The sequence below is a fragment of the Corvus brachyrhynchos genome, unplaced genomic scaffold (genome assembly GCF_000691975.1).
Source record: "Corvus brachyrhynchos isolate BGI_N302 unplaced genomic scaffold, ASM69197v1 scaffold94, whole genome shotgun sequence".
NCBI lineage: Eukaryota > Metazoa > Chordata > Aves > Passeriformes > Corvidae > Corvus > Corvus brachyrhynchos.
In genome coordinates, this window is record NW_008238330.1 from 9515159 (window position 1) to 9523856 (window position 8698).

General features: G+C 41.4%; 1 protein-coding gene across 1 annotated transcript in view; it reads right to left on the minus strand.

Annotated features, from left to right (window-relative positions):
* Positions 1–796, minus strand: part of ULK4 (unc-51 like kinase 4) — a 215356-nt gene extending 214560 nt beyond the window's left edge. Inside the window, exon 1 of the mRNA XM_008633969.2 lies at positions 213–796. The gene's annotated coding sequence lies outside the window, so the exon portion shown is untranslated. The remainder of the gene's footprint in view (positions 1–212) is intronic.
* Between the last annotated feature and the right edge of the window lie 7902 nt (positions 797–8698).

Here is an 8698-nt window from a genome sequence, read left to right on the forward strand (position 1 = left end):
CCGCGGGATGGACCACGCCGCCGCCATCAACCGAAACGGCGGAGCCCCGCCCCCGGCACGGAATCTCCCATGGCCCGGTAGCAGTGTCCGGATGGGACACTGGTCCCTGCGCGCCACAAAATACAGGCAAGCGGGAAAGGCACCAGCTCAGCAGGCAGAGTGACTCCGGGAATTGGGGAGTTTTGCTGTCCTTTATTCCATCTGGAACGCACCGCCAGGTCCCACCAGGCTCCGTCCCCGCGCCGCCCCGCGCGCCACTCGGATGGTCGGCACCCCGCGCCCGTATCCAGGAGACGGGGCCGGACGCCGGAAGCAAAGCGGAGCCCCATTGGGCCAAGCGGCGCCTACGTCAGGGCGGGACCACCGGGCGGCGACCGCGGGGGGGAAGGGAGTTCCCGGATGTTGGTGTGGGCAGCTCCAGGGGCTGGCGCGTCCCTCGGGAAAGGTCCGGGTGCTGCCGGCAGCGTGGGTTGGTGGCATTTGTTCAACCTTCATAGTCAAAACAGCACGTAGCGTCCTCAGCTATACCATGGCCATCTGCAAACGCCTAATTGAGAAACATTTTTCTTATGACAGAATTTAGTCCTTGAAACAAGCGTTTTCTATGTTTAACAATAACGTGGGGGTTTCACTTGTTTTTTTCGTCCTATAGTGATCTCGTTTTCTTTTTCCTTTTTTGCTTGTCTGGTGTTGGTTTTGTAAGGCCCTTGAAAAATCCAAGTATCCTTTTCTCTTGGGCAACTGGAACGGTAGTGACAGGACAAGGGCCTTCAAACTGAAAGACAGTAGATTTGGATTAGATACTAGGGAAAAAAATCTTTGCTGTGAGGGTGGTGAGGCACTGGCACAGGTTGCCCAGAGAAGTTGTGGACGTTCCATCCCTGGAATTGTTCAAGGCCAGGTTGGATGGGGCTCTGAGCAACCTGGTCTTGTGAAAGGTTGGGCATGGCAGGGGGTTGGAACTTGATGGTCTTTGGGGTCCCTTCCAACTCAAACCATTCTATGATTCTAACAAAACATTTAAAAACATTTGCTCTAGAGCAAGCTGTAAAGAATTCTGTTTTTTCTCATTGTCTCACCTTTATTTTGACCTCCTAACAGATTTGAACCTATTGATCCATTTCAACCAAATTTGATACAAAGAAGTAGAACATGTCCAGGAAGGATTCAATGTTTCTTCTAGGCGGCATGATAACAGATGGTCAGGTTTTTTACTCCCACGCTCGAGAAGATTTCAGTATGAATTTAAACCCCTGTAATCCTGAAAAGGGGGAAAAAACCACCCCCCGAACCCCTCTTTATTGTTGACAAAAAACTCAACATGAGCTGGCAGTGCGGGCTTGCATCCCAGAAAGCCAGAGGTATCCTGGACTGCATCAGAAGGAATGTGGCCAGCAGGGTGAGGGATGATGATTCTGTCCCTCTACACTCTGTTCTCATGACACCCTACCTGGAGTGCTGCATCCAGCTCTGGTGCCTCCAAAATAAGAAGGACATGGAACTGTTGGAGGAAGTCCAGAGGAGGCCATGAAGTGATAAGGGGACTGGAGCACCTCCCCTATGAAAACAGGTTGAGAAAACTGAGGCTCTGTCCCATTTTACACTGTAAGTTTTCAGTAATTGCAGAGGTGACTTGTAATTATCCATGAAGCTACAGCTTTGAAGCTGCACAAGTAAGATAATTTTTCCATTTTTTTTAATGTAAATGAGTAGTCAACTGGATATAAATAAACCAAATGCGTAAGTAGACATCACTTTCTTTTAAGAAGCACAAGAAAAGTATGCTTTGAAGAGGGATTTATTTAGATTTTAGAAAAATGTGTATTTTATCTTTGGTTGTGATAAGGATGACTGATATAAAGAAGAAGGAATAGAGTATTAGCTCAGCTGCACACAAGTCCCAGCAGCAGTTCAATGCCACATCTTAGAAAAGTCAATTTCATTGTCCCTTTCCAAGAAGATAAAACTAAGTCACAATAACTATCAAGTTACTGTCTTTTTTGCAAGATTTCTCATGTTTCATCCTATGTACACTTTCTGTTAAATTAGTCCAGGTTAGGGATTTTTTTATGTAAAGGGGCAAAATACCCCATTTTGGGGGAGTGGGATTGTATGAACTTCAACATTAATAAAGTTTGTTGAAATCTTCATATAATAGTGGCAATAGCACTACAAAATATACAGAGAGAAACACTAAAAACCAGTATTTTGTAACAATTGAACCAGAGGTTTATAGCTTTTGAAATTAAATGTCTCCATGATAAAAAATTTTCAGTATAATTAAAGGCAGACATAGGGAGACATGTTGACTTATGCCACTTTTTTTTTTTTACAACCCCTCTTAATTAGGAACTGTGGGCACTTTTTTATTGTTGATACATATTTCATTACATGTCTGTATGTTTCTTATGATCTGGGTGCACAGTTTCAATATACTCCAGATGGGAAATTTTCCCTTTGATTTGGTGTAAGAATGGAGGATTCTCTCTTCAAACATGTTGCTTCAGGTATGAGAGTTATCTTGCAGAAATAAAGTAAATACAAATACAGATCAGAATTGTAATTATAAGACTCTTATCTTTGGCCTTTTACTTACTGTTTCAGTCTGTTACTCCTTTATTCTGTTACCAAACATGACTTCAAGCATTGTACTCAACTGCAGTGAACTTTTCTGTGGGAATACTTTCAACATTCAAGAACGGAATGCAAAATATTCTCTGTGCTGTTTGCACCATTTCAATACTCTTAGCAATCTGTGCAGCGAACTCAGCCTTGCTATTTGCATGGCTATTAGACGGGACAGTCAGATGTAATCAAATTCTTGTTCTCAAATAAATATATGATCTAATTTAAGGCAAACTGAGATCTTGTGACTGCAAGCACATAGTTCAGGCATGCTTAAACACTTCACTGCTCTACCCTCAATGGGTACTGCGTAAGCCTCTGACATTTTGCCTGGTTCTCAAAAGCCTGACCAATAGCCTGTAATTTTAAGGTGTGTTTCCATGTTTTGTAAGATCTGTTCTTCAGTCTGCTCTAATGCCTATTGAAAATGCTACACAGTTCTGTTTTATTTTGCCATATGTACTAGTTTTTTTTTCCCCCCCAGATATCATGATTACTCATGCTCTATCCCATCTTGTTGGTACACGGTGTTTATTTCTATTCCAGACTGACCCCATTCTCAAGAGAATTTCTATTCTCGGCAAGTAGGGTATGATGATTCAGTTACTCAAATAAAATACTTTTATGTTCCATTTGTCTTGACAGTACTGTCATTCCTGGGAAGTACATAGAGCCACTTTTCTGGTGTTTGACCTTTTTGGCAGAATGGTGAACATGGGCACATCTTGTGCTTTTTATTTTCAGATTCTATTCCAACATCCTCTTGAAACTGGCACGTATTTTCATCATTTGAGTGAAACTTTGTTCTTCTTTATTTTTATATTTCTCTGGTAACATTAATATGTGATTATGGTATTATGATTTTGATATGATATTGTGGTATTATGATTTTGTCACCTTGGTTTTTTGGTACAACTCTGTTGTACTTACTGGTCCATCTCAAATTCATTAAATAAATTCAGACATTACTGTTTTAGTATCATATCTTTCTGATATTTGGGAATAGCAATGACCTTTCAAATTCTTTAGTGCTTTCTGGGATTTGTGTTTGAAAATATGTTTTTTCAATCAAAGAGTTGGCCTTTACACTTTTGAAACATCATTGCAAAACAGTTTGTGGCTTTTTTCACTGGTGAGGCAAAAAATCTACTAGTGGTTTCTTGTACAATAACAGGGCTCCAAATCCCACCTCACTGGATCAGCTTGCAAGGTCACCAATACTACATGTATGCTGTGTTTCTGTTTCCTTTTCCTCTGTTATGGTCTCGATGCTTTGCATATATCTAAGGCTGGAAAAAGATGTGATGAGATATGCTGAACATTTTAATATTTTCTGAGCTAATAGCTTTAAAGGTTGGCATATTAGAAGGTATTTTTATTTCCCCAAATCATTGGGTTCCCCTGGGAAGTCAGCAACTGCTCTGTATATGATACTGCAGTCAGGACCAACTTCCTGTTTGTTTGTATTAACTGCTAGGAGATGAGGTTAATTGTAATGGATTACCACAGTTTCTGCCAGGCATTTCTCGTGTCACATTCCTGAGTATAATCAGCTCTGTTAGTGGCTTTGTGAGCCTGGCTGGCAGAGCTGATACTCTTCTGCTGTAAGGTTCACAACTAACAGCATTTTCAATACCTAAGCCCTCTTGCTGGCTTCCAAAATATGATGATGACTGTCTTGCTGAGACAGGAAAGTTGAATAGGCCTTGTCAATATTTTACTTTTTCAGTGACTATCATTCTTCTTACATAATTTTGAGATTGTAAAATTATTAATTTTTGTGTGCATTTCAATATTCAAACTATTCCTTGTTCTAATGCAATAGATAGTGTGTAAAGCATGCTATGCTGACCTATTTTCATCTGTTCTAGGTATAACATGTCAGGAGAACATCCCATTTTCTTCAATTACATCCAACAGTTTGTACTCACACAAGAGTCATGCTTTTTTATCACATATACAAATTCACTGTTTCAGCTGCAAGTAGTGGCTTTTATATTGCATATTCTGAAGATTCAGGCTGTATACTCAGGATATCTTTTGCATTCTGATTAAAATTCACAATGTCAAAAGTATTATCAGCATTTCATAGTGTAATTTTCATTTGATTTCACTTGATTACGTGGGTTTTTTCCTTTTCTTGCAAAATGCATGCCTGGCACATTTATCATTATCCCACTATCTTGCATTTAATTTCCTCTTTGTTTGTGTACTTGACTTCACTTCTAATGCTAATCTGAGCTTTACAAACTATTTATTCCAACTTGCATCTCATTAATGCAAAATATGTGCAAAACCTCATCCTCTGAGTCACTGTTTGCCTCCTTTTTGTGTTTTTTTTTTTAAACTGTAAGATCTGGAATAATCCTTCTTTTGCCATAATTATTATTTATGATCTACCATGCAAGAATTTTTTAATGAGTTTTCTCCTTAAAATCTTTTAATCTTCAATTTACTTCTCTCCTCAGCTTGTGTTTATGCTTTAGCTGGTCCATAAAGTTACTTTTTATTTTATTTTTATTTGGCCTCTCATTTTCCATGTGTTCTTGCTCAAATCAGTGTCAGCTCTCCTTAGGTCACAGTCACAATAACACTTCCGGGCCATTCCATAAACTGGTACTGCTCCTGAAAGATGCAGCCCCTATACAGGAAAGAAATTTCCAGCAGAGATGCAGTTGAAGAAGGGGAAGGCATTGGTGCTGCCCAATGCTAGCTGAAGGAAGCAGAGAGTTCTGAACAAGAAAAGCTTTTCTGCTGATTTGATTCTTTCTGCAAAGGCAGCATTGCATAACTTCTTGTAAAACAAAACAAATAAACAAAAAAACCCCTCGAAACAAACAAAACCTCCAAATATGAACCCAGAAAAAATCAGTCAAAAGTACTTATATTTTAAATTTTCACATGCTCAGTGAGACAAATTGTAAGAATCTGTGTGTTTTGATATTCAGGTAAAAGCAATGACAGCTTTACAAAAACACCATTTATACGACAAAAGATGTTGTACAGGCAGCGTTATGCAGGCACTTCATAGATCTTTTTAAAGGACTTGCAGCATTACTTAGTTCATGCTGATATAAAGTGTGAGAAATGGGGCCAGTAACACTAGGTACCAGAAGGAAGAACAAAAAGAGAAAGCACTGCAACTCCTTTCTTCTTAACTCCATGACAGCTAGTCAGAAACACCGGGTATATTTTATTGGGGTTTTTTTTCTCTCCAAACACTTGTTAATACCCACTGGAATTAGTTTGTTCTCCAAGATTAAAATTGTTTACCCCACAATCACAGCTGAAATTGGAGTCTTCAGCTGGCAAACTAACCAGAGATTTCTCAAACTGGTTTCCAATGCTTTTAAAGCAAGACTGTATTCTTTGCTTTACAGGGCCTATAAAAGAGGTTCTAGGGACAGCGAGTGAGGAATACGCAAGAAAAACAACAGCATACTCACTGAAAAGTACATTTGAATGGTGCTGTATTTTAGCAGGGCGGAAATAAAGTCTCTTCTAGAGATATAATCAAGGAAGCAAAATTGAGAATAAATATAATATTATCATGGGATAATAAGAAGAGAGAGGAGAGGGAGAAGATAATGAAAACGTAAAGAGAGCAGAGAAATCTAGGAAACTTTGAAAGTATTTGGTTACCGTGTCAATTGCCGGCTTTGGAATTATTAGGTGGATAAATTGAGCTGGTGATAGAAATGCAGTGGAGTATGCTTATGTGTGCTATAGCACCACATGACCAAAAAATCATCAGGAGGATTTGGCACAGCACCACCAATTAATTGCTACCATGCCCTATGACCTGTATACAAATGCACACCTTGCATGCAAGGGCCTGGCAATCCCACAGCCCCAAGTTCTCTTTTCTACATACTGTGTTTGGATGTAAATAGTGCATGTCATTGCCATTTCTCACACTGTGAAGGACTTCTGCTTGCTTTAACAAGAGTCTTTTCAGTCTCAGAAGTACATCTCAAATCCTTGTTCCTTACATACATGACAGGTCAATTGGTTCTTCTCAATAAGAAACCTACAATCATGCACACTTGTTTCTTGCTGTTGTTGGTGTGGATATTCACTTCTCTACTTCCTGGTTTTCCCTCTGCCTGCCTTCTCTTTTTTTTTCCTCCTCAGTATTTAACTTTCATCCTGGGCTGGATTCCAAGGTGCTTCTGTTCTGTGTCTTCCTCTGGTTTTCTGGAACTGAAAGCTCTTTTTTTTTTTTTTTTTTAAATCACCCCTTACCAGCCTAACTTTGCTTTTACTCCCCTGGTTCTCATTTACAGTAAAAAAAGCACAGAGCAAACTCCCTCAAAATTACTTCTTCACTGTGCAGACCATTAGTCCTCACTGCTGTCTCGGCCTTATGTTACACATTGTAACAAGTTCCCAGCTGCTGCTTCGAGGCTCTGTCCGTCTTTTGCAACCTCACAGTCTTGTTTCCTCTCTTGTGCAACCTCTGTCACTCATCTGACTTCATAGTTAGCTGTTTCAGTATTAATCAGAAAACAACCCTTTTTAAAAGCCTCCTGATTTAGCTTGCTCGCTGGCAAGGATCACAAGTATACGAGACCGGGAACAAAGGGAGCAATGGGAAGGCTCAGCAAAGGTTGAGAAGTGGAAGGCACCAACCTTTTCAGTGATAGACTTCTTAGCAGTAACATGAAGTTTCTATTTTAGGGAGGATTTAGATGAGACTACCGAGATGATTTAAGAGTGCACGGTTACCAAAGGGATGGTCCCCTTCCTCCCAGACAAATGGTTTCAACTCATCTTTTGTGCTCGCTCCTGATATTTCTATGATCTTAGGGTGAATCAGTTCAGTTCACTAATGGGGCAGAAATCCGACAAGGGAAAAATACAGTTAGTTCTGTGTGAGGTTAGTAATCTGAGTCACTCACTGAGGAATCCTAAGCAGCAGAGCCAGCCCTTGGGGAAACCAGGAGTGCCTGGCTCCTCCACAGGAGAAATGGGGAGAGCGGCCTTCTGCTTTTGGCAGCAGCACCAAGCTTTTAGGTTGACTCACATGCCCCATCTAAATCACTAGCAGGGGATTTGCTCTGTAGACACGCGTGTTTGGAAGACGGCTGCCTGAGAATCCTCTGTTGTCCTTGCAGTATTTCTCCTCTCTTTTGTGTCACCCAAAAGCATGCATCCCTATCTGGGATTGTCTTTGTTTGCATCTGTGAAGTGCTGGATCATTTCTTTTTATGGGTTATTCAGGGTCAAGCCCTGAATTCATTTACACTCTCTGGAGGTTATTCCATGCTTCTGGAATCCTGTCACCACCAGCATGACTGCAACTTTTTTTTTTTGTCTTACCAGCTGTAACCCTGAACACAATTCTATTCTTCCCTTGCCGGCAGACAAAACCAATCAAACCCTCCTCCAAAAAACACTTCTGTGAGTTGCAGATGTAAGAAATCCTCTTTTTTTTTTTTTTTTTTTTTTTTTTTTTAATAATTATTACATTTATCAGAGGATAGTTAGGTTTGGTAGGAACCTCTGGAGATCATTTGGTTCAACACCCCTGCCAAGGCAGGGTGACCTAGAGCAGGTTACACAGGAACGCGCCCAGGGGGGTTTTGAATGTCTCCAGGGAAGGAGAGTCCACGGCCTCCCTAGGCAGCCTGTTCCAGTGCTCTGCCTCCCTCAATGCAAAAAAGTTCTTCCTCATGTTGAGGTGAAACTTCTTGTGATTTAGTTTATGGCCATTTCTCCTTGTCCTGCCGCGGGGCACCACCAAAAAGAGTGGAAAAGAACTTGGACTTGAAGCTTTTCTCTGTAGGTGGGACATTCATAGGAAATCTTTTCCTTCGAGGATTTTTTTGGTGTTTAATAGATCCTGTAATCATTCTTTCCCTCTCCGCCTCTCAAACCAGCCCAGGTCGCTTGTGCGTGTCCCGGGAGCTGTGGGAGCAGTGCCGGGCAGTGCTGCTCGCGGCCGGGCTCGGGCTGCTCCGCACAGCGACCAACCTCATCCTTCTCCCCTTGTCTGCCCAGCCCGTCCTGCGGCAGGGGGCCGGTTGCCGGGCGACGCTCGGCCCCTCCTCCGCGGCAGGGCTGGGCCATG